The following is a 12750-nucleotide window of genomic DNA, read 5'->3' as shown; positions in this document are numbered from 1 at the left end:
CTCATCCTCTGTCATCCCCTTCTCCTGCTAGCACCACCTAAAACAACACAAATGTATTATCTTACAGTCTGGAGGCCAGAGCCCTAAAATCAAGGTATCAGCAGAGCTGACTTATGGAGGGTCCAGGGAAGAATCTCTTTCCTTGCCTTTTCCAGTGCCTAGAGGTAGCCTGCATTCCTTGACTCATGGCTCCTTCCTCCAACTCCTCTTTCTCTCTGCTCTGGTTGCCATACAAACTAGCGCTGACAGGATGACCTGAACAATAGAACCCTATGTGTTACACTTCTGAAGGCCAGGAAGTCCTGGGTCAAGGTGCCGGCTTAATTCCTAGTGAGAATTCTCTTCCTGGCTTGTAAACGGTCACCTTCTCATCGTGGCCTCACATGGGCTCTCTTTGGCATGTAAACACAACTTGGGGGTGGAGGTGGAGAGAAGAGTAAGGAGGAAGAGGAGAAGAAGAAGAAAGAGGGACTCTTCCCTGGTGGTCCAGTAGCTATGACTCTGTGCTCCCAATGCAGGGGGCCTAGAATTGATCCCTGGTCAGGGAACTAGCTCCCATGTGCTGCAACTAAGATCCAGCACAGACAAATAAAGTGAAGTCACTCAGTCATGTCCAACTCTTTGCAACCCCATGCACTGTAGCCTACCAGGCTCCTCCATCCATGGGATTTTCCAGGCAAGAATACTGGAGTGGGTTGCCATTTCCTTCTCCTGGAGATCTTCCCGACTCAGGGATAGAACCCAGGTCCCCCACGTTATAGGCAGACGCTTTGCCATCTGAGCCACCAGGGAAGTCCAACAGCCAAATAAATAAATATTTAAAAAAAGAAGAAGAAGAAGGGGAAGGAGGGCAGAGGGAGGAAGGGGAGGGGGAGAAAGGAAATGGACAAGGGGAATGGGGAGAAGGAGAGAGTGCAACCTCTCAAGTGTCTCTTCTTATAAAGACATTAATCCTATCTAGTCAGGGCCCCATCCTTACGACCTCGTTTAATCTCAGTGAGTTTCTTAGATGCCCCATCTCCAACTATAGCCACACTGGAGTTGGGGGAGTTGTTAGGGATTAAATATGTGGATTCTGGGGGGATACAACATTGAGCTCATGACTGTCTCTCTCTTTCTGACCCTCCTGCCTCTCCTTTATAAGGACTTTGTGACCAGGTGAGGCTCACCTGGATAATACAGGCTAATCTTACATCTCAAGGTCTTTCATCACGTCTATAAAGTGCCTTTTGCCGGCAAACTCACATCATCACAGGTTCAGGGAATTCAGAAGCAGACACCTCTGGGCAGCCCTTATTCTACCACCTCCCCTGCAAGGATTAGCCCTGTGTCCATCCTAATGCCAGTCCTGACTCCTTACTGGTGACAAATTATTCAGTCCTGCCTCAGACAACCATACAGTCTCTTAGATCCTGCAGTTGGAACCCAGTCCCTGACCTTTGATGTATGCAAATAGAACCTAACACTCAGTCCAGTGGCAGACAGAAAACCTTCTCCTGATTGGGAGGGGGCAGGGTGGAGCCGAAGCCCAGCACTGCTGAGAGCCCAGAGGACCTGCAGCATCACTGTCACCTACTGCCCCAGGAAGCCACCAGACGGTACAGTGAGGGGGAAGGACCTGCTAGAAGAAGGGAGGGACTCAACAGCTCCCAAACTTTCTGACTCACCTACGTGGACTCAGGAGAGAATTCCAGATCAGTAAAAGAGCTTTAAGATCCCCCCAAAAGAAAAGGAAATGATACAAATGAACTTAAAAAACAGAAAGAAACTCACAGACTTAGAGCATGAACTTACGGTTGCCAGGGGAAGGATGTGGGGAAGGGATAGTTAGGGAGTTTGGGATGGACCTTGGAGAGCAAGGAGATCAAACCAGTCAATCCTAAAGGAAATCCACCCTGAATACTCATTGGAAGGACTGATGCTGAAGCTGAAACTCCAATAATTTGGCCTCCTGATGTGAAGAGCTGACTCATTGGAAAAGACCCTGATGCTGAGAAAGATTGAGGGCAGGAGGAAAAGGGGACAATAGAGGATGAGATGGTTGGATGGCATCATCGACTCCATGCACATGAGTCTGAGCAAACTCCAGAAGATGGTGAAGGACAGGGAAGCCTGGAGTGCTGCAGTCCATGGGGTCAAAAGAGTCGGACAGGACTGAGTGACTCAACAGCCACAACAAATATTTTAAATGGATAACAGCAAAGGGAACTCTGCTCAATATTATGTGGCAGCCTGGATGGGAGAGGAATTTGGAAAATAGATACATGTATATGTATGACCGAGTCCTTTCATTGTCCACCTGAAACTATCACAACTTTGCTTGTTAATTGGCTATACTCCAATACAAAATAAAAAGTTTAAAAAACAAACAAAAAAAGATTCCCCCAAAGTGAGTGATTTATGAGAGGAGAGGGAGGTGGATACCAAAATGGTCACACTTCCCTGAGCTGGCACCTCCAGGACTGACTCCACACTCAGCAGTGTCCTGGCAGCCTTCATTCAGCCATTAGGACCCCAGCAGTGGTGTTTGTGGACAAGGCTCTGGGCCTACAGAAGCATTCTGGTCTCAGCAAACCCCAGGAAGGGAAAGGACTCCCCAGTAGAGCACTCCGGCTGTGGCTGATGCCCTGCTGCTCTCTGCCATCCTCAGGGCCACTCTGTAAAAAGCCCAGCCACCCCCACCTCCCACATCCTGTTCATCTGGACTCCAGGGAACTGAGGCCTCCATAGCTTAAGTCACTCTGCTTGGGCTGGGCCCTGAGGCTCCTGTCCTGGGGAGAAACAGGTCCCTCTGGGCTGGGGGCTAGACGCGCTCCTGGACCTGGCAGGCTTCTCCCCCAGGAGGGATTCCAGAGTCCAGAACCCTCCGCTTAGCCATCAGTGACCAGCAGCTGGAGAGATTGAAAAGGACTCTTTGGTGAAGCCTTGTTTGCAGTGGACAAGTCCGGGCACTGCTCAGCTGGCACAGGGCCCCTGGCCAAGGCTGGCTAGCCACACCCTTGGACAAGCCAGGTTTTTCCTGAGTGGAAGCAGGGTTCAAATCCCATGTGCTCTGCAGGACCCAGGAGTCAGGCAGGCCATCCGGGTCCCGTAGGAAAGGTGGGGAATGCTGGCCGGCAGCCGGGGAGGGGATGAGAGAGGATGCGGAGACGCTTCCAGGCTGCTTCTCCACCCTCCTGAGTCACACGGGAACGTTTGAGACCAGAGGCAGGTGGCCGGGGCAGGGGGAGGGGGGCAGGGGGGACGGGAACCTTCTCACATTCCCTGCTAGGATCACCGTGGGGATAGGAGGAGCGGGGCCTGGAGGGGGTGAGGGAAGCTGGGAAAAGGCGGGGAGGAGGGTCAGCTGCAGCTTCAGCCTGTTCGCTGCTTCCTCTCCTCCCCACCTCCCTCCTGGCCAGGGATGTGGCCCACCAAGACCTCATTCTCTGGACTCACTGGTGGGCCCCACCCACAAGGACAGGGGACTGGCCTCCCCACTCCCCTCAGATCCCAGGGCAGCCTGGACTCACATTCACCCCACCCCCGCTCTCTCTCACCCCCGTGGGCTCCCCTTTCACTCTATCCCAAACATCCATCATCAAGCCAGGCAGGCCCTTGCAGGGCAGTAAACACCACTCTCACCTCTGTCTTGGCATCATGGCACAGTCTTTCTAGTCCCCACTATGCCCCAATGGGGTCCCTCAAAAATTAGTAACTAAGCAACCAGCAAGAGCTACCTTGCATGACCCTGGAAGAGGTGACTAGAGACCAGCCTGGGTTCCCCCCACCGAGCCCCTGCCTGGGCTTTTAACAGGAGCTGCCCTCAAGCCCCCTCCCTGGGAGGATCCCGATGTCACTGGGATCCACGGGCTGTTTCTGGGCACCGTCCTTGTTTGCCATTTGGTGCTTCGAGCAAGCAGAGCCCTGTTTTGCCAGCTGCCGGCTGGCAGCTCGACCCATCCTGCAGCTGGAGGCCGAAGCAGGGAGCCCTGAGAAGCCCTTTGAAGTCTCGTCTGGGCTGACAACAATTCCCCCTGGCCTCCTACCAGGGGATCCCACTGCCTCTGGTGTGGACAAACACCTCCAGAGCTCCGAAAAGTGCAGCCATCTTTCCAGAAAACATGCAACCAGGCTGGGCCTGCTGGAAACCGTTGCACGCAGTTCTTGGGGCTAGACCCATCGGGGCTGATGGCTCTCTGCAAACTGACATGGGCTTTGGGGTGCAAAGAGGAACCAGAAGACCTCAGGGTGTCGAGCTCAGCCCCACCCCGACTACCTCTTACACAGGCAGGACTGAGGAGAACCTGGCGGGGGTTGGGGGGGCAGTGTTTAGTGCCAGCTGCTGCCTTGTACCCAGGCCTAGAGGGCGGGCAGCGGGGATTAGTCAGAGATTCCAAGTTGGGTCCTTGGCGAGCCCAATCATGGGGATCTTCTCCAAGTGAAAACCTCGGCCCGGGCTTGCATGGAAGTTGGCCTATGAGCTGGAAAGAGCCGGGTCCACCTGGCTGGAGATGTTGATGGCCCAGGCCACGCCAACCTCCAGGGGTCTGGAGCGGGGAGGAGTTTGGCTTTGCTATCTCTGCCCCTGGAGAAGAGGGGTGGGTTCCTTCCTGTCAGGACACATAAGGGGTTTGGGGACTTGCAACTGAGCCTCCAATTCAGCTGCCCACAAACATCCCTGAACAGTGCTCTCTGCCAAGCCCCATGGATGGTGGTGAGATGTGGAAATAGACAAAACCAGTCCCTGTCTTAGAGGAATTCCCAGGAGATAGGCAAATGGCATCACAGATGTACAGAAGCCCAGAGAAGCCACTGAGAACCACCTGAGAAGTGCCCCTGAGTTGAGCCTTGCACTGGGTCAGCAGGAAGGGGTAAGGATGCTGGGAGAGCCCTCTGTAGGCGTGAGGGGGGCCGGGGCTCAATTGCTCAGCCATCCCCTTCCAGTGCCCCCGTGTGCCAGGCCCTGGGAGGTGTGAGCCAGCACACAGCCCCCCACCCTGAAGCCTCTGTCGTCCAGGAGGCCAGAGGCCGCAGCTGCACCTGCCCGGCCGACGGCCAGGGGAAGTGACTCGCCTCCCAGGCTCCTGCAGGCTGCATCTCGAGGGAGCCCACAGGAAAAAGTTTGCAAGTTTTATGGCCACTGAAGTCAACTTGGGCCTGGGCTGGGTGCAGGCCAAGCCGGCCGGTTCTAATTAGAGGACTGGGCTCCTTGCAGTGGCCCTCGGGGCCGGGGGCGACGCCAGGTTTGCAGAATGGCCAGCACTGTTTTGTACTGGTATCTCCTGGCAACGGGGGCCACTCTGACAGAGGAGAGGCACCCCGGGAGCCGGTGAGAGCTGAGGCCAGCCTGCTGCACGGCCTGTGAGCAGCCAGGCCTGGCTGCCCTGGGCTGGAGCTGGGCCTCCCACCCTTGCCGGCCCCTCGAGGGACTGAGCTTGGGGAGACCAGGTCCCTGTGGGGCTGAGGAACCACTGCCCTCTCCTGCCCACGGCACCAGGGCCAGGACCCAAAAGAATGAGGGCAGAGCCTGGTACTGGAAATTACTTTATTGCCTTAGGTTGCCCTGAGCTAGCATTCTAATACCACGCCTGGCACACACATAGTAGATGCTCAAAATAATGAAGGACAATGGGAAGTGGAAGGGAGGTTCGAGAAGGAGGGGGCATATGTATACCTATGGCTGACTCATGCTGATGTATGGCAGAAACCAACATCATACTGGAAAGCAATTATCCTCCAATTAGTGTATTAGTGAAAGTCACTCAGTTCAGTTGCTCAGTCATGTCCAGCTCTTTGCGATCCCATGGACTGAAGCACGCCAGGCTTTTCTGTCCATCACCAACTTCACCAGGCTCCTCTGTCCACAGGATTTCCCAGGCAAGACTACTGGAGTGGGTTTCCATTTCCTTCTCCGGGGATCTTCCCAACCCAGGGATCAAACCTGAGTCTTCTGTATTGGCAGGTGTGTCCTTTATTAACAAGGGAAGCCCAATCCTCCAATTAAAAATAAATTTAAAATTTTTTTAAAAGAAGCCCCCCCCAAAAAAATTAACTTGAACCCAGTGTCCAGATAACACCTAGCACACAGTAGGTGCTCAAAAAATATAGCCTGAATAGCCAAATCCAGTGGTTAGAACTTTGACTGGCCTATGGCAGGAGCCCACTATGAATGTGTTGAATGAAGGAAGCAATGAGATTTATCTTCAGCACAACAACATCGGCTAGAAGCAGGTACTCTGCTGTGCTTCCCCCCCACCCCACCCTGCACCCCCAGTACCCAAGCCGGAGGTTCCTGCCCCACTGCTGGGGGTGGGGGTGGGGGAGAGACGCCCGCAGGCAGCTGGTCAGACAGTGTGAGTCTGGCCTTTGAGTGCTATTCCCGGCAGTTCCTCTGATTCACAGCTGTCCCAGGAACAGTCATGGCTATGTCAATAAATATTGGTGACTCTCAATGACCTCTCCGTCTCGCAGGGCTGTTTGGGCCTTCCTGCTCCAAAAACCCAGTCCAGGCCATTGTTATTCCAGCCAGCGTGTAACTCCTCTGGCCAGTGAGAGGGCCTCGGAGAATGAATGACCTTGCTGAGCTGATAATCCAGGAAGCATGTGCTGTGTCCCAGCTTTGCCTTTTCACATACCCACAGCGCCCCAGACCGCCTGGGAATTTGTGAACCTGGATGTGGACGGCTGGGCAATGTTGGGACCCAGCGCAGAAAGAGGCAGAAAGATACTCAACTTTGACTCTGCCCTTCCCCCCGCACCCCTACCTTGGCTGTCCCTTGTCTGCCTTGGTGATCTGAATGGACACCACACGCTGGGCAGAGACAAGCTGCCCTTGTGGTTTTCAAGGTCCTCGCTTTCCATGGTTCAGACTCAAGAGTTCGAATTTGCAGTACTTCCTCTATTGCACCCTCTTTATGGGGTGCAGATTTTATCACCAAAGGACAACACAGTTATGAGCACAGGAGATTTCCTGTCATCTCCTAGATTCAACTTCAAAAAATATTTATTGCCTGCCATCTATATGCCTGGAACTCTGGGGAACAAAACCAAACCAAAGACAGACTCAGCCCAGCCCTCAGAGAGCTGGCAAAGCAGATGATTAAAGAAGCTACTGCTTAGAGAAGGATTAGGGCTTCTGTGGGCAAGCTCAGATGCTACCAGAAAATCACGAAGACAAAAAGGGCCTGCGACCAGCCACCACGTGTAATTCTTGTTTGGATCCTGGATTAAAGAAAAATAAGGCTGGTCACTAATTTTAGGGACTATTGGAAAATTAAATTATGGATTGCATATTGGATCATATTCCTGTATCAAAGTTAAATGCTTGGGCATAAAAGTGGAATTTGGGTCATGCAGGAGACTGATCAAGACTGATCTCGATCTTAGAAGGCCCTTGTTTAAATATTCAGGAGATGGGACTTCCCTGGTGGTCCAATGGTTAAGACTCTGAGCTTACAGTGTAGGGGGCCCAGGTTCCATCCCTAGTTAGGGAACTAGATCCCACAGGCCTCAAAGGAGATCACGTATGCTACAACTAAGACCTGGTGCAGCCAAATAAATTTTATAAATAAATATTCAGGAGTGAGGGTCACTGTGTCTGTGATTGGCTTGACTATGTGCGTGTCATTGAAGAGTCATCACCTGCAGGCTGACCAGGAATTAGCTGAGAAAAGCGGGGAGAAAGTACACAGGACTGGGGTTAGCCTGGCAGAGGCCAGCATTCAGGAGTGGATGCAGGGAGAATAGGTGAGAGGCAGGACGTCCTAGGACGTAGCAGGCAGGAGGCAGCCAGAAGGCAGGATGGGGATGGTGGCAGTGGGTATGGAGACAAGCAGGGGTAACTGGAGGTAGAATTGACAACGCATGGTGCTGGATTGTATGTGGGGAGAGGGAGTGTGGAAAGGTCTAGAGACCTTCTGGTTTCTGGCATGAGATCCAGGACAATTGGAGGTACACAGTCAGAGGCAGAGACCTGACCTGGAGAGAAGCAGATTTGGAGTGGGAGAAGGTCCAGGCTCGGATCAGACTTGTCACATTTGGGGCTTGTCAGTTCAGTTCAGTCGCTCAGTCATGTCCAACTCTTTGTGACCCCATGGACTGCAGCACGCCAGGCTTCCCTGTTCACCACCAACTCTCAGAGTTTGCTCAAACCCATGTCAATCGAGTTGGTGAGGCCATCAAACCAACTCATCCTCTGTTGTCCCCTTCTCCTCCTGCCTTCAATCATTCCCAGCATCAAGGTCTTTTCCAATGAGTCAGTTCTTTGCATGAGGTGACCAAAGTATTGGAGTTTCAGGTTCATTATTAGTCCTTCCAATGAATATTCAGGACTGATTTCCCTTAGGATTCCTTTGGAGCTTGTAGGGAATCTCAATTAGAGTCCCAGGTGTCCTCCTGCCAATGGAGGAGACGCAGGAGATGGGTTCGATCCCTGGTAGGGAAGATCCCCTGGAGGTGGAAATGGCAACCCATTCCAGTAATCTTACCTGGAAATCCCATGGACAGAGGAGCCTGGCGGGCTACAGTCCATGGGGTTGCAAAGAGTTGGACAAGACTGAACATGCATGCACGGCATGCACTGCCCCCCTAAAACTGTGAAGCCAGAACTCTGACCTCAGAAATGGACTGTGGGATGCTATGTCCTTCTGCAACGCCATCCAGCCTGATGGACATCCAGACAGAAGGACGTCTAGAGCAGAAAATGTGTGACTGCCCATCCCGTGTCTGTTTTCCCAGGTTCCTCCCCATCTGCCTGGAGTGATGGGCAGGACTGGGACCCTGGGACGGTGACATCCTCCATCCCCACGGGGCTCTCGACAGGAGCCAGGATCCCGACATGCACCCAGGGGCCACCCGCCTCCTGTCACAGGTCTGATTTCCCAGAACTCAGTGGAAACAAAGCCACACACTTCAGCCTGGATTTTCTGTGTTCCCACTTGTCTTGTTTACTTATCACTAGCGCAATGCTGCGGCAAGGTTTGATCAAATGGGAGCAGTCTGGGTCAACGTCAGGAATCAGGCTGTGTGCCTGGGCCCTTCCTGACTACCTGCAGGCAAAGAACTCCCCCCACTATTTAGTAGTCACTCAGCATATAATTACTGAGCACCTACTGTGTTTCAAGCATCATCCTTTTTTTTTTAACCAAAGATGATTTGTTTTTTTCTCTCTTTCTTTTTTATTTTTTGAATTATGAAAGTGTAATAATACATTTACAGGAGACTTGGAAAATACAGAACACAGTTACATATAGTTCCACTATATATTCAAATTCTTTTTTAATATTACAATTCTTTTTAAGTAGATAAATTAAGATTTTTAGTTGGAGTTTCAATATCAAGCCCTCAAAAATTAATAGAATGAATAGACAGAAAAGTAGAAGGATATAGTAGACCTGAAAATCACCATGAACCAATTCAACATAATTAAGATTTATACAATTTTCACACAATAGTAGGATATAAATTCTATTCAAGTTCCCACAGACTATAAACACTGAAACATATCCAGGGACATAAGATCAGGTGCAAAAGTTTGATGGTCTAAAAGTATTGAAATCCTACAGAGTCTGTTCTCTTATCACTGTGGAATTAGGTTAGAAAACAACATCCAAAGATATTTGAAAATTACCCATATATTTTCAAATGCAGTGTGACATTTACCAAGAGAGATCTTAGACTTAGCCATTGAAAGCCTCAATAAAGTTGGAAGACTGAAAACATTATTTTTTTTAAAGAAAGTATTTATTTGGCTGTACTGAGTCATAGTTCCAGCACACAGGATCTTTAATCTTCATTGTGGCATGCAGGATTTTTTAGTTGCAGCATGTGGGATCTTAGTTACCCGACCAGGGATTGAACCCAGACCCTCTGCATTGAAAGTGCAGAGTCTTAACCACTAGACCACCAGGCAAGTCCCTCCAGGCATCATTCTAGATGCTGGCAATAGACTAGTAGGCAAAACAAGATGTTGAGCTATGCTAATAATCATTTCTTATTGTGATAAATAATTAACAAAATACAGATAATAATGGGTAAGCCTGTGGTCATGCCTACTATTTATGGAGCACTCAGTTTATGCCAGGCTCTGTGCCCAGTGCCCTCCTTCAACCTTCACAACCACCTATGTGTACTAGTAATATCCCCACTTGACAGAGAGGACAACACAGGCTCAGAGAAGCTAGGTGCCAGCAGCCCTTCAGTAGGTGGGAGTTAAGAAGTTTGAGACTCGATCCTGGTCTAGGTCTGCCCTCAGAGGTTCAGCCTGATGCTTCTGCGTCCTTCAGCTCCTGGGCTCCTCCTCAAGGCTTCAACTGACCACCTTGCTCCAAGCTACCCCACCCAAGGGGATGGCTAGAGAAGAGGACCCAGGGGCCAGTTCAGGCAGATGTGGGTGGCACAGAGTTGCCAAATGTTGCAAGGGACATACTTAGACTAAAAAGTTATGGGTTGTTTATCTGAAATTCTAATGTAACTGGAAGTATTACTTCCACTAGTGAAATCCAGCTGTATTAGGGGTTGGGGTGCAGAGCAAGGTGGACATTCCCAGCAGGAAGAAACATGGGCAAGGGGTTTGGGGGGAACATCCCAGGAAGATTCACCTTTGGGCCCCTTGTTTGTTTATAATTGAAGTCTCATTGATTTATAATATCATGTCAGTTTCAGGTATTCAGCAAAATGATTCAATTATAAATAACCTGTGTATGTATGTGTGTGTGTGCTCAGTTGCTCAGTGGTATCTGACTCTTTGCAGCCCCATGGACTGTAGCCCACCAGGCTCCTCTGTCCATGGGATTTCCCAGGCAAGAATACTGGAGTGGGTTCCATTTCCTCTTCCAGGGGATCTTCCTAACCCAGGGATCGAACCTGTGTCCCCTGTGTCTCCTGCGTTGGTATATGGATTCTTTACCACTGAGCCTCCTGGGAAGCCTGTGTACATATCTATATTCTTTTTTCCCATTCTGTTCTATTATAGTTTATTATAAGACAATGAATATAGTTCCCTGTGCTACACAATAAATCCTTGTCATTTATCTCTTTTATATATGGAAACATGCATCTGTTAATCTCATACTCCCACTTTATCCCTCCCCCACCTGTGGGCCTTTAACATAAAGTCTGAAAAGCTGACTTGGCTCCTGGCTGACCTCGCTAGAACCACTGGGGCCAGTCCAAGCCTGCCAGGCAGGAGGTGCATGACCTGAGTCAAAGACTCATGGCACCCCATCAATTGTTGGGGTGCCCAGTTTGGTGCTCTGTGGTGACCTAAAGGGGTGGGATGGGGGTGGGGGAGTGGGAGGTCCAAGAATGAGGGGATATGTGTATACATACACTGATTCACTTTGTTGTGCAGCAGAAACTAGCACAACATTGTAAAGCAATTATATGTCACTGGGGACACGCTTTTAGCTTCTGCCTGGTCAGGTCGGGGGGTTCCTTGCAGTCTTTGAACCTCGCTCCTGGTTCACTCTCCCGGAATGATGCTCACGCAGGTTCTCAGACATTCGAGAACCTTTCCTTCCTGCCACCTAGAAGTTCAGGTGTGAGCTTCCTGTCTTCTGATGGCTTTCATTCAACCAACATTTGCTTATGAGCTTTACTAGTACAAGAGTGACGTGTGAGTCTGGCTTAGTGCTTCCTATTTACAACGGTAACTAGGACACTTCCTCATCTACTCCCCCACATGCTGCCAACCCCACCCTCACTGATTCCAGCCACACTCTAGAGCTGCTGGGGCCTGTCCCTTCTGCCTAGAACACTGCCTCCACAAGAGAAAGAAAGATAAATGAGCTAGATGACTAGCACCTAACCCGAGCTGGCACAGACAGGATGTTTTGTGAACAAATGGATGATTCAGTGTAAAGGGCTCCGTGTCTAATATTTTGCTTGCTAGGCTGGACTCACCCTGAGTGTGCCCCTCAAGGTCACCCCCCCCCCCACACACACACACCACCCCCAAAAGGCCATCTAGGCCCACAATTCGGCCCTTCCAACCAGCTCAGTACAGGTTCACCTGGGTTGTCTGGGTCATCTCCAAGATGGACCAGCCCAAACCTGGAGGCTCCCACCCTGGGTTCTCAAATACCTCAACCTGGCACACATACCTATGTGCCACATAGCCCCAAGGATGCCCAGCAAAAGTGACTTGATAGGCAGGGAGATGGACCCTCCAGGCCATGGTTACAAGAACCAGTTCCCACCTCAGCTCAGACACACACGTCACCTTCCCACAGTGCTCTGGCTGTGGGGCCATCAGCTGAACTGACACTGCAGATGGAACATTGTCTCTGTGTTAAGAATTTTGACGTGCATACTCACATTCTGTGCTGGGCTGGTAAGTGTTTAACAACCGACTCTCTTGGGGGGAGGTGTGTCCATAAATATATGTGCATAAGTATAAACTTTGCTACAAATAAACACTTGATTACTAAATCCACCTCAACAAAAGAAATCACTCATGTCACTGAAGAGTGAGTGCCATTCTGACATGAAGGTTGATTAATATTTCCATTTAGTGAGGAAGAGAGGAACAGTGAAAATGTGTACTGGAACTTCACTTTTTTGCTGAATTGCATCAGTGTTTAGGGCCTCCCGATATCTCAGCAATAAAGAATCCCCTTACGATACAGGAGACACGGGTTCAATCCGTGGGTCAGGAAGATCCTCTGGAGGAGGGCTTGCAGGACAGAGGAGCCTGGTGGGCTGCAGTCCATGGGGTCACAAAGAGTCAGACAAGACTGAAACAACTTAGCACACATGCACACATCACAG

The 12750-nt window shown here is 50.7% G+C and overlaps 1 non-coding gene across 1 annotated transcript; it reads right to left on the bottom strand.

Moving 5' to 3' along the window:
• Nucleotides 1-9819: 9819 nt before the first annotated feature.
• TRNAE-UUC lies at nt 9820-9892 on the bottom strand. The gene has a single exon. It is a non-coding gene; the product is annotated as a tRNA-Glu (tRNA).
• Between the last annotated feature and the right edge of the window lie 2858 nt (nt 9893-12750).

The sequence above is a fragment of the Cervus elaphus genome, chromosome 14 (assembly GCF_910594005.1).
Source record: "Cervus elaphus chromosome 14, mCerEla1.1, whole genome shotgun sequence".
Lineage (NCBI taxonomy): Eukaryota > Metazoa > Chordata > Mammalia > Artiodactyla > Cervidae > Cervus > Cervus elaphus.
This window is presented reverse-complemented; position numbering and strand designations above follow the sequence as displayed.